This window comes from Erpetoichthys calabaricus, chromosome 5 (genome assembly GCF_900747795.2).
Source record: "Erpetoichthys calabaricus chromosome 5, fErpCal1.3, whole genome shotgun sequence".
In the NCBI taxonomy this organism is placed as follows: Eukaryota; Metazoa; Chordata; class Cladistia; order Polypteriformes; family Polypteridae; genus Erpetoichthys; species Erpetoichthys calabaricus.
Window position 1 is genome coordinate 22,097,703 of NC_041398.2, and position 11,342 is coordinate 22,109,044.

At 38.2% G+C, this 11,342-nt stretch overlaps 1 protein-coding gene across 1 annotated transcript in view; it reads right to left on the reverse strand.

Moving 5' to 3' along the window:
- LOC114643707 (gastrula zinc finger protein XlCGF57.1-like) overlaps positions 1-3,364 on the reverse strand; it is a 116,107-nt gene extending 112,743 nt beyond the window's left edge. Inside the window, exon 1 of the mRNA XM_051927428.1 lies at positions 3,077-3,364. The gene's annotated coding sequence lies outside the window, so the exon portion shown is untranslated. The remainder of the gene's footprint in view (positions 1-3,076) is intronic.
- Between the last annotated feature and the right edge of the window lie 7,978 nt (positions 3,365-11,342).

The window sequence follows — 11,342 nt, forward strand, 5'->3', positions numbered from 1 at the left end:
CATAAAGCTGCAACATAACAAAATATGTAAAAAGTGAAGGAGTGTGAATATATATTTTTTTTTTACTATTCTTGTAAAAAAGGACTGAATTTTTTTTAAACTATGGAGGGCAAAGAATAGTAGGGCACAATATTTTGTGTATAAAAATTCATATCACTGTAGATACTGGCATTTTCAGGTGAGTAGCAATTTTCTATAGCCATTCCTTAACTTATGAAGGTCAACGCACTTTTCTCTCAATTAAATTGTGCGCTCATATTTCCCATGTTAATGTAGGGGCATTTGGCCTCTGTGCCACCTCAGTTTTATACCTCAGTGAAACAGGAAGTCGTGGATTACTGCTTGAATGCCTCTACACACTCTAATCAACTTTAAAAAGTTAGATATACATAGAAAAAAAAATACAACAGTTATACTTTGTCTTTAAGAATTTCTAGGAGTGCCAATATTCGTGGACCTTGTGGTTTTGTTAAAAATAATTTTTTTTGATGAGGGATTTCTTTTTGCAGAATAACTTTACTTCAATTAAAAGTTGGATGACATACTTTTACAGTGTGAGATTAGGTTCATTCACTAAAAGGTGATTTTTTACAACCCTTTTTTATTCATCTTTACCAAGGTTTCCAATAATTTGGAAGAATGATATATATGGGTCATTCCATCTAGAATTACCAAATTTTGAAAAAAGTTATTGCATAATTTTAAAACTTACCTCATTCATTAAACATTTTGCTTTTTATAACTATATTACAGTTCTACTCTCAATAAACTAGAAATTAATATATCATATTCTTCAAATAATTTTGCAATAATTAATAATCTCTAATTTTCTCCCTTCTTTTCTGGTTCTTCTGTGATGTGAAGCCACCTGATGAAAACTCTGTACGCCTACCTGTGATGCTTGAATGAAATCGGATACCCCAACTTCCCACGAGACTCACTAAATCAAATCCTTTTAGACAAAGACTTAAAAAAAATTTAAAAATAAACAAACATAATATGGAACTACTTAACAACATTTATGTTAGTTAGAATGTCTAGTGGGGGACAGGCAGTTTTTAGATTTTTGAACCCCTGCAGACTTTTTTTTCTGTCCTCCCAAACCATCTAAGTTGATCACTGGGCTTATCTTTAGAGACATAAAAAACCAACCACATAAGGACTCTACGCCTCTATTTATCTTATGTAATACTGCATTATTTCTTGAATTTTATTTATTCATTTATTTTTTCTTTGCTTGTAACTATTTCTTTAACAGCCTGTAAAGTACTTTGAAGTACATTACAGTGCATGGAAATGTGCTATAGAAATAAAAATTATATTGTTGATTGAAGGCAAAAAATAATTTAAAAAAAAAATCCCTAACTCTGCTCCCCACTAAGCCCCCTTCAAGATGGCGGTCAACATAACTTTTTGTATTTTAAAGACTCTGCAATATGTCCTGAACCAACAGGGATATTAAAATAATTTTTAAAAAAAAAGTTATTTCTCAGCATAAACAGGATCCTTTTCACTTGCCATATGATCTGAAACCAATTTATATATTCTTTCCTTTATAGCCCTTTAAAAATCGATGACCTAATATTGATTTACACAAACTTTTGCGATTTTTTTTTCTTTTAGCAGAACATCATCTTTATGATTGTAGTCCACCTGCCAAATAAGGTTATTGTGTTTAGCCTAGTTTTTGAGATATGTAACCTGACAGAAAAGAGAAAATACTGGATATTAATACATACACTAACATTCAAAAGTTTCATATTTTTGATAGAAAGAAAAACCTTTTTATTATCACGATATCATTACATAGATTTAAAATTATAGAAAAGTCATTACTAGTGTTTATATAAGGCTATTACTTCTTGAAATGACTGATTTTTAATTTGATATTCATAAATGACTGCAAAGCCTGCCTTTTAGCAGCAACTTCGTTGGTGTTCTAATATTAAAGTACCTTAACTTACCCTTAATTAGCCATTTTTATTGGAGAAGAAAAAATTGAAACAATCAATCAACCATACAAACGAAAGGGAAAAGATAAAGATTTTTTTTAATATCATGCATCTCGCCACCTATGCGAGTCTCCATGCAATTACCCATAAATAAAAATCATTATTAAGTGAGCTACAGTACATCCCCCTTCTTTTTTGCCTTGCCTTTGTCTCTCTGATGATTTTTTTTTTTGGGGGGGTGTTGTCTTGGTCAGATTACACCCTTATTATTACAGTAGGTATTTATTTTAGGCTATAAATAAGCATTGGTTTGTTTGTGGGCAGGTGGTAGATGGCTGGGCAAAATACACTGGGCTTTTCCTTTTCCTTTATTTGTACTACTGTGAATGCTGAAGTTCTGCTATAAAGTATTTAAACATTTAATACCCCACAAATAAATACATACATACATACAAATAATTATTCACTCTCCAGGCTAGATAGTCCATTAGCTAAAGTATCAGACTTTGATAAACAAGACTTCAAGCTAAAGCCCCAATCTTAAAACTTATTGTGCCACCTTGAGTAACTCAATGTGCCTGTATGCCAACTGTAAAAATAAATAAATAAAAATAAATCCACATAAACAATTACACCTTCACACTTGTAAAGTTACACCTTCACACTTGTAAAGAATACTAAGATGGAGTTCACTACAGAAAAGGAGCTATATGAAATACAAGTTTGTAACATGTCTTTATTTTGTAAACTGCATTGGGAAACCTCATCTGACAAATAACTAGTAATATTGAGCGCCACTGAATGAAGACTGAGATTTATGTGCATGTTTTAACAAGGATCTGTCAATAAATCTTGTTTAGAAAATCAAAATCTACCACAAAATAACAAAAAAAATGCATACGCAGTGAAGAAAAAACAGATTGTGGCCATTATGGAGTAATTTTTACATTGGGTGACTGAATTACTTGCACAAGATGTATTATGAGTGCTGCTAACAGGTAAACGGGGATGATTTAATACAAAATAATTTAGAGACTCCTAAAAATAATGCACGTGTTTAGTCGATTTCTTGTAACAGTTGACAACCACACATGGCCCAGTTCCAGTTCACTGTTACGGTTTACCTGGTTTTCTGTATCCGTCAGACGGCTCCTCCCTCACCGCGCTGCTCTCCTTTCGGCCTGGGATGTCCGCTCCTCCGTCCCACGGGCCACCCTTTTGTCGCTGCACAGCGCTGCCCTTCTTTCTCACTTGTTACATACACAGCACTCCTTTCCTTTTGTATGTCACAGCAGCCTTTAACTTGCATCTAAGTGTCAAGTGATCTCCTAGATACCCATGTGCCCTCCGTGTCGAACTGTGAGCGCTACAGCCAGTTGACGTAACTTCTGGAAAGCTAGACACAACAGTTGGCGTAATTTCCGCCTCTCGCTATTGAGCCAGTAAGCATGCGCAACTTTCCAGCCATATTCTGCACATGCGTCCCATCATTACGCAGTAAAAGACTACAATTCCCAATACAATTTGTGGCTCACTGGGTTTCACTTCAATACCGTATTGTTCACATCTTCTGCATGTCGAATTGTTTTCATAATGTTTCTAAGATCGGTCGCAATTTACTAATTAATCGAATTATTTAAAATGTTTTTTCTTTTATTTTTAAGAAATATTCCCAATATTCTCAATATTACAGCCACTTGACTAGCCGCTCCTTTCCTATTTAACCCTTTACCGTTATAGCTGAGAAAACTCGTCCACCGCCAGTCTCACGCACACTGTCTTCGCCGAGTTATTCTCCTCCAGGGAACAGCAACCGGCTACTTAGGGAGGCTGTTGGAACAGCATTTGTGTTCAGCAGACTTGTCCTGTATTGGTACTGACAGTTCTTCAGAAATGGCCAGTGACGTCACGACATTTTCTAGTTCGAGTGAAATTGAGGCATACGGAGAGGATGGTTTTGCTCAGATGATAAACTACGACACTTCTAAATGTGTGTGGTATCACGAGAGTGCCAGACAATTCTTAAAGTTGCCCCAAGACAGGAAAAAATCAACTTAAAACCGTGTTTCATACACTGATAGAGCAGCTCTATAGGATTTGCAGATCTAAACAGTGTTGAGACTAAACACTGTTCTATGGAAAGGTCGTTGGCAAAAAAGCATTAACTGAGATACTCGGTTGGCTGTATCTCTGCTGAACAATCGGAAAGTTTAAAGTGCCTACAGAGCGGTGAAAAATTAAAGCCGTTTAAGTGTTTTCATTTTTACTTCATTTGTTTTTTTTATGTGTGTTTATTCACTTTTATTTTTGTTTTCATTAATTTTCTTAGTTTTACCCTCACAGCCGAAAATACCTGATATTGTAAATGTTTTTAAACATTATCCCCTTCCTCACTCCTTCACTCTCTTTCGTTATTTCTCAAAATAGTTGAAGAGTCACACTCTCCCTGTTCTTAACAGTTCACATTGCACAATGTCCCTAATGAGAGATCTACTGTTGTTCTTCGGTTGTGCACTGATGGCTGTTGAGTATAACATTAATCTTTAAAACTGCTCTCCCTCTCTCTAATATATATGTATTATATATATATATATATATATATATATATATATATATACACTAGGGGGTTTGATTTCTATTCACTGTTCCATTATTTCACCGAGTAATAATTTCCATTTGTTTACGCTAATGCAATCTTTACTATCATTTTTTTCAGACTTTCGAATTTTCATACTTCTATTTCACTCTTGCTGATATCTGTCTGTTGCAAATCACTCCTGACACTCTTCTCCACCCATTCCACCCTGCCTGCACTCTCTTCTTCACCTCTCTTCCACAATCCCCATTACGCTGTACTGTCGATCCCAAGTATTTCAACTCATCCTCCTTCACCAACTCTACTCCCTGCATCCTCACCATTCCACTGACCTCCCTCTCATTCACACACATGTATTCTGTCTTAGTGGTCCTACTGGCCTTCATTCCTCTCCTCTCTAGAGCACATCTCCACCTCTCCAGGGTCTCCTCAACCTGCTCCCTATTCTCGTTACAGATCACAATGTCATCAACAAACATCATAGTCCACAGGGACTCCTGTCTAATCTTGTCTGTCAACGTGTCCATCACCATTGCAAATAAGAAAGGGCTCAGAGCTGATCCCTGATGTAATCCCACCTCCACCTTGAATGCATCCGTCACTCCCATTGAAGACCTCATCACGGTCACAATTCCCTCATACATATCCTGTACAACTCTTACATACTTCTCTGCCACTCTTGACTTCTTCATACAATACCACAATTCCTCTCTAGTCACCCTGTCATATGCTTTCTCCAGGTCCACAAAGATGCAATGCAACTCCTTTTGGCCTTCTCTGTTCTTCTCCATGAACATCCTCAGAGCAAACATCACATCTGTGGTACTCTTTCTTGGCATGAAACTATCACCATAACCTGCTGCATATCTTTCCCAGCTTGGCCCCTCTGTTTAGCCCACCAGTCTTTTTCTCCCTCCTTAGTGTCCAACCTCTCATAAAACTCATCATACTCATTTTTTTTAGCCTTCACCACCTCTCTCTTCACCTTGCGCCTTATGTCCTTGTACTCGTCTACTTTCTGCATCTCTCTTACTATCCCACTTCTTCTTCGCCATATTCTTCCTCTGTATATTCTCCTGTACTTCCTCATTCCACCACCAGGTTTCCTTTTCCTCCTTCCTCTGTCCAGATGTCATGCCAAGCACCCTTCTTGCTGTCACCCTTGCTACATCTGCTGTAGTTTCCCAGCTGTCTGGTAACTCTTCACTACCACCCAGTGCCTGTCTAACCTTCTCCCTAAACTCAACCTTGCAGTCTTCCTTTTTCAACTTCCACCGTTTGATCCTTGGCTCTGCACTCACTCTCTTCCTCTTCTTGATCTCCAACGTCATTCTACAGACCACCTCCTATGCTGTCTAACAACACTTTTCCCTTCCACCACGTTGCAGTCTTTGTTTTGACATATTTTTACTGTTATTAAAGTTTTACTCTGTTGGCCGGCTCTCTTTCTTATGGGTGGGGGGTTGATTTGCTTCTAACTTAGTTTGTTAAATTTGACTTGAAAAATGCCTAGAGGGTGCTGGGTGGTCTCGTGGCCTCAGAACTCCAGCAGATTTTATTTTTTTGTCCACCCATCTGGAGTGTTTTTTTTTGTTTTTTCTGTCCTCCCTGGCCATCGGACCTTACTTTTATTTGATGTTAATTAGTGTTCCCTAATTTTCATTTTTTATTTTGTCTTTTTTCTCCTTCTTCATCATGTAAAACACTTTGAGCTGTATTGTTTGTATGAAAATGTGCTATATAAATAAATGTTGTTGTTGTTTAATCTCCTTCAAATTGACTCTTCTGCATAGGATGTAATCTACCTGTGCACATCTTCCTTCACTCTTGTACGTAACCCTATGTTCCTCCCTCTTCTTAAAATATGTATTCACCACAACCATGTCCATCCTTTTGGCATAATCCACTATCCCATCACCTCCTCATCTCCTCTGTTCCCTTCACCAATGTGTCCACTGAAATCCGCTCCAATCACCACTTTCTGTCCCTTGGTTACACTGTCCATCACGTCATCCAACTCACTCCAGAAACCATCTTTATCATCCATCGCACATCCAGCTTGCAGTGCATATGCACTAACAACATTCATCATCACACCTCCAATTTCCAGCTTCATAATCATCACTCTGTCTGACACTCTTTTCACATCCAAGACACTCTTGACATACTGTTCATTCAGAATAACCCATACTCCATTTCTCCTCCTATCCACACCATGATAGAGCAATGTGAATACACCCCCAGTCCACCTGGCCTTACTCCCCTTCCATTTAGTCTTTTGAACGTACAGTATATCAACCTTCCTTCTCTCCATCACACTGGCTAACTCTCTCCCCTTACCAGTCATACTGCCAACATTCAAAGTTCCCAATTTCCCCCAATACCCTGTTGGCTAACAGTACTGGTGGTGGTTGTTGTTAACCCGGGCCTGTTGATCTGGCAAAATGTTACACCAGATGCCCTTCCTGATGTAACCCTCCCCATTTATCCTGGCTTGGGACCAACACAAAGAAACACACTGGTTTGTGCATCCCCTGTGGCTGGGTTTTGTTCCAAGCTGCTTCTATTTAAGAATTATGAAGACAGCTGTGCTCTTGGGAACCTACATATGCACCAATTGTGCATAAATAACCAGACCACAATTATAGACAAGTGAATATTCTCTTTTTCTTTTGCCTTTCACGCCTCTTGTTGAGTGCCGCCTGCTGCCTCCTGACTCTGGCTCATCCAGGTGAGGCAGTTGGCTTATTTTAAGCTGTAACCGGGAATACTTCCGGTGCCATAGTGTGTCCTCTTGGAAGCACTTCCAGGTCATGTGGAAACCAGGGTGATCCCCCAACATCACCCTCCAATGGCTCTCAGAGACCCCCACAGGGCTACATTTCCAGACTCCAGTTTCCAAGTACTCCTGTGGGTGTCCAAACTAGGATGTTTCAGAAGGACCACTGCCATCTGTCGTATGGGGGATGAAACTGCTCCTGGAATCCAGTTTCTACTGGTCCTTCCTTTATATGTCTGCCTGTTCTTCATGGTACTTGCACAGTATAGTTTAGCTCACCCTTACCCACTTGTAATAAGCTTCACTTCCTCCTTGACTGCTCTTTTGTTACTAGAATGCCAACATTTTTTCCTAGACTTTTTGCTCACAATTACCAAAGTGGGCTAATAATTCTGGATTGCACTGTTGTTTAAAAACTATAAGTGTTTATTTAGAAACATTCCAGCAAAATAAAAGAAAGACTTTGCAAAATCAAAGCATACAACTCATTTACTTAAACCTTCAAAAAGCCTTTAATATGGCTCTGCTGCCATGCATACTCTTTCAACTAGAAGCTCCAAATGTCAGTTGTAAATTACAAAATGTGCATTTCAAGTTAGATGACAGGCAGGAGATAAACAGTACACAGAAGCAGAGAGCACTCCAAATGGGGGTGAAGTGGGCAAAGTGGACAAACTCATGGTACTATGTGCACATAACAAAGTTCAACCTGAACTTGAAAACACCTTTTACACTTAAGCATAATCAAAAGTGCAACTAGCAGGCCAAAACAACACAATTATAAATACAAGTTCAAGTACAGGAAGCAATGCCTGAGAAACTCTGTAGGGGTTTATGGCAGTATAATATTCTCATCTTCAAAGCAATGCACAAAATCAGTTTGACAGGCAAATAAAATATTTGGTTACACCGTAAGAATTGCTGAGTATAAATCAAGGGACATTTAAACACAGACTGAAGGTGGCAGTGGTGAACCCATATCTGGAGTCCTGTGTAAAGTTCTGGTCACCACGACAAACAACTCATACTGTGGCAACTCTCACAGCATCTTTTGAGAAAGTATTTAAGGGTTTAACAATCTTGAACTCAAGGCAAAGCACCAAAGCAATTAAATAAAATATTAAGTTTTACTGTGGTACTAGGGTGTTGTAGGGTTAGGGGTAGGGTAGGGGATATCGCCGTTACTGGCATGTTCTGGCACACTTAATTCCAAAAATAAAAGCTTATTTAAAGATGCATACACCCTCTACTTTTAAGTGAATAAAAACACTCCAAAACCCCATTAAAATATTCCTAATATTGTTCTTTGAATAGTATTTAGATATTCCTATAAAATCCAGTCATTTTTGCAGTAAAAACAGTGACTAAAATAGAGGGTTCAAACAAGACACTCCCACTGGTCAAATTTAAAACTGCCTAAAAATTGGAATAAATAATGAACGCAATTTCTATCAATAGTGAACTTTAAAAAACATTAAAAGTAGGGTAATTTAGTGTTAAAAACAATTTATATCAGGCACTCAAAGACATTTTAAAAAGCAAATAAATAATGGTTTAAAATAAGCGTCCTGAGAACTATTTTTTAACCTCAGGGTCTTAAATACTAATGAAGATTAGGTCTTTTAACACCTATTAGGATTAGAATTGGGGATGGGGGCAGGACCTTTACTTTCTAATGGGACACGGGTTCAAATACTAAATTAACATCAGTCCTGAGGTGAGATTTCAGCTTAAGCTTGGTGCCCAGTTTCACGAATATTAAGATTAGGGATGGGGATAGGGGTAGGACCTAAATTCTTCAAAAAAGAAATGTATAAGGGTTAAAATAATATTAACATCAGGGTCCTGAGGTGAGATTAGTTTAACCTCAGGGCCCAGTTTCACTAACATTAAAATTAGGGTTAAGGGTGGGGGCAGGATCTGTAATAATCAAAACAAAAGGGGTTCAAATAATATTTTAACATCCGGGTCCTGAGGTGAGATTACTTCTTAATTTCAGGGTCCAGTTTCTCAAACATTAAGATTAAGGTTGGGGGTGGGGGTAGGACCTATAACAATCAAAACTAAGGGGTATAAATAATATTTTAACATCAGGGCCCTGAGATGAGAAAATTGCTTAACCTCAGGGCCCAGTTTACAAACAAAGATAAAGGGCAAGGACAGAATCAATAAATACTTAAAAATGAATAATTAATTATTCATTTTCTCCAGCCAATATCTCATCAATACCTGTGCCAAATCAAAAGTGAACATATCCTGCTCTTCTGAGTCTCTAATATGAGAGATTCTCAGGGATAATAATACCTTAATGTAATATTTGACTATGAGCTCATTCACTTTCGGATCTGTGGTGAATGGAATCTGTGCGAAAATATAGATTAGCATTAGGGAAAGTTTTAGTCAGAATTAAGACTAGTGGGTGTAAATTCATTTTAACAAATTTGGATTGTAATATATCTAAATATCCAATTAAAAGAATAATTTTTGTAAGATAGCACCCAAATTTTATATTGTCATATTCTTAATAATTTCTATTTGGACACCTTCTGTCTCACAAATCTGTACATCATATAAATTTACATCCATGAGAATGAGACAAGGTTCTGTGAATTGTGGGTGCCATGTTTTAATATCTACCTTCACCAAACCTTTGTCTACTGCTGTAAGAGGAGTGAGAGGGGGAGGAGGGTTAGGGGTAGGCTTAGGGTTAGGTTTTAGGGAAAAGCAGGGTTCCCATAGGCTACCAAGTTGAGCTGAATGCTTTCAGTGCTATGGGTGCCCCGGAGGCACGGGCCATCTGCACTAATTTGTTTTGGGCTGTCACCGAGATCCCCTCATGTTCAGACCTGTTGGAAAATGAGTATTGAGTGTTCTTATCCAAGTCTTCTCTTTCCCTTTCCCTTCCCTTACTCAGCCATTTAGGGTTATGTTCAACTATGGTGACTGTAAGTGACTCTAAGCCGTGAGATAAAAAATACTGCATTAAACGTGTGTGCTGTTCCTTTCTGTTTCTGATATTATGCACATGCTGGTGAAGTCTTGTCCTAAGGGCATTCCCTGTATCTCCTATGAAGATAATTTGGCACTGTTTACACTGGATAGCATAGACGCAGTTTTTGGTATTTAAGTTAAGTCCCTGCTGTGTTGGATGTGAAACCATGGTTATCACATTCTGAATCGTTTTAGTTTTAATCCAGTATTTTTGCGGTTGGACCGGGACTCTATACAGATTTTTGATTTTACTTGAGACTAGCTTGTTTAAAAAGTTGGAATTTTTACAAAAGGCGGAGATTACTCTATATCCTGTCAGAAAGCTGGAGTCTGCTTGCTGAGCTTCCTGCAAATTATTTTTAACCGCTCAGTTCGCCTTTTGATTGAAGGGCAAAATCTGTTGTGCATCGTTACCCAGAGCAGAAAGGTTCCAAAGCCACGTCTTAAAAATGATCTTGCATAACCTCTTTTTCTTAATGCTTTAAACAAGATTTTATTGGCTGTGTTAAAACCCTCGGCTCTGGAAGTGGAGCAGTTGGGACTTGATCAGAGCCCAGAAGGTGTGTGGGGGTGGTAACTGGGGCGGAGTGGTGGCTCTGAGGCTAAGGATCTGCACTGGTATCCCGAAGGTTGCCGGTTCGAATCCCCAACACTGCCAAAAGAGATCCTACTCTGCTGTGCCCTTGAGCAAGGCCCTTAACCTGTAATTGCTCCAGGGGCACTGTACAATGGCTGACCCTGTGCTCTGACCCCAAGGGGTATGCGAAAACTAACAAATTCCTAATACAAGAAATTGTATAAGGCGAAATAAAGAACAAAAAAAAAAGAACAAACTGCTCTTGTGTAATAACGTGTGTATCTCTCTCTTTAAAATACACCCTGATATTCAAATTGTTTGTCTCTGGGAAGTCTGGACCTTTGTAGGTTGTGGTGTCCAGGAATTTAACACTCTACACATCTCTAGTATATTTGATTTTGATGGACGGGTGGTGAGTATTTAAGATAAATAACCTATGTATTCGGC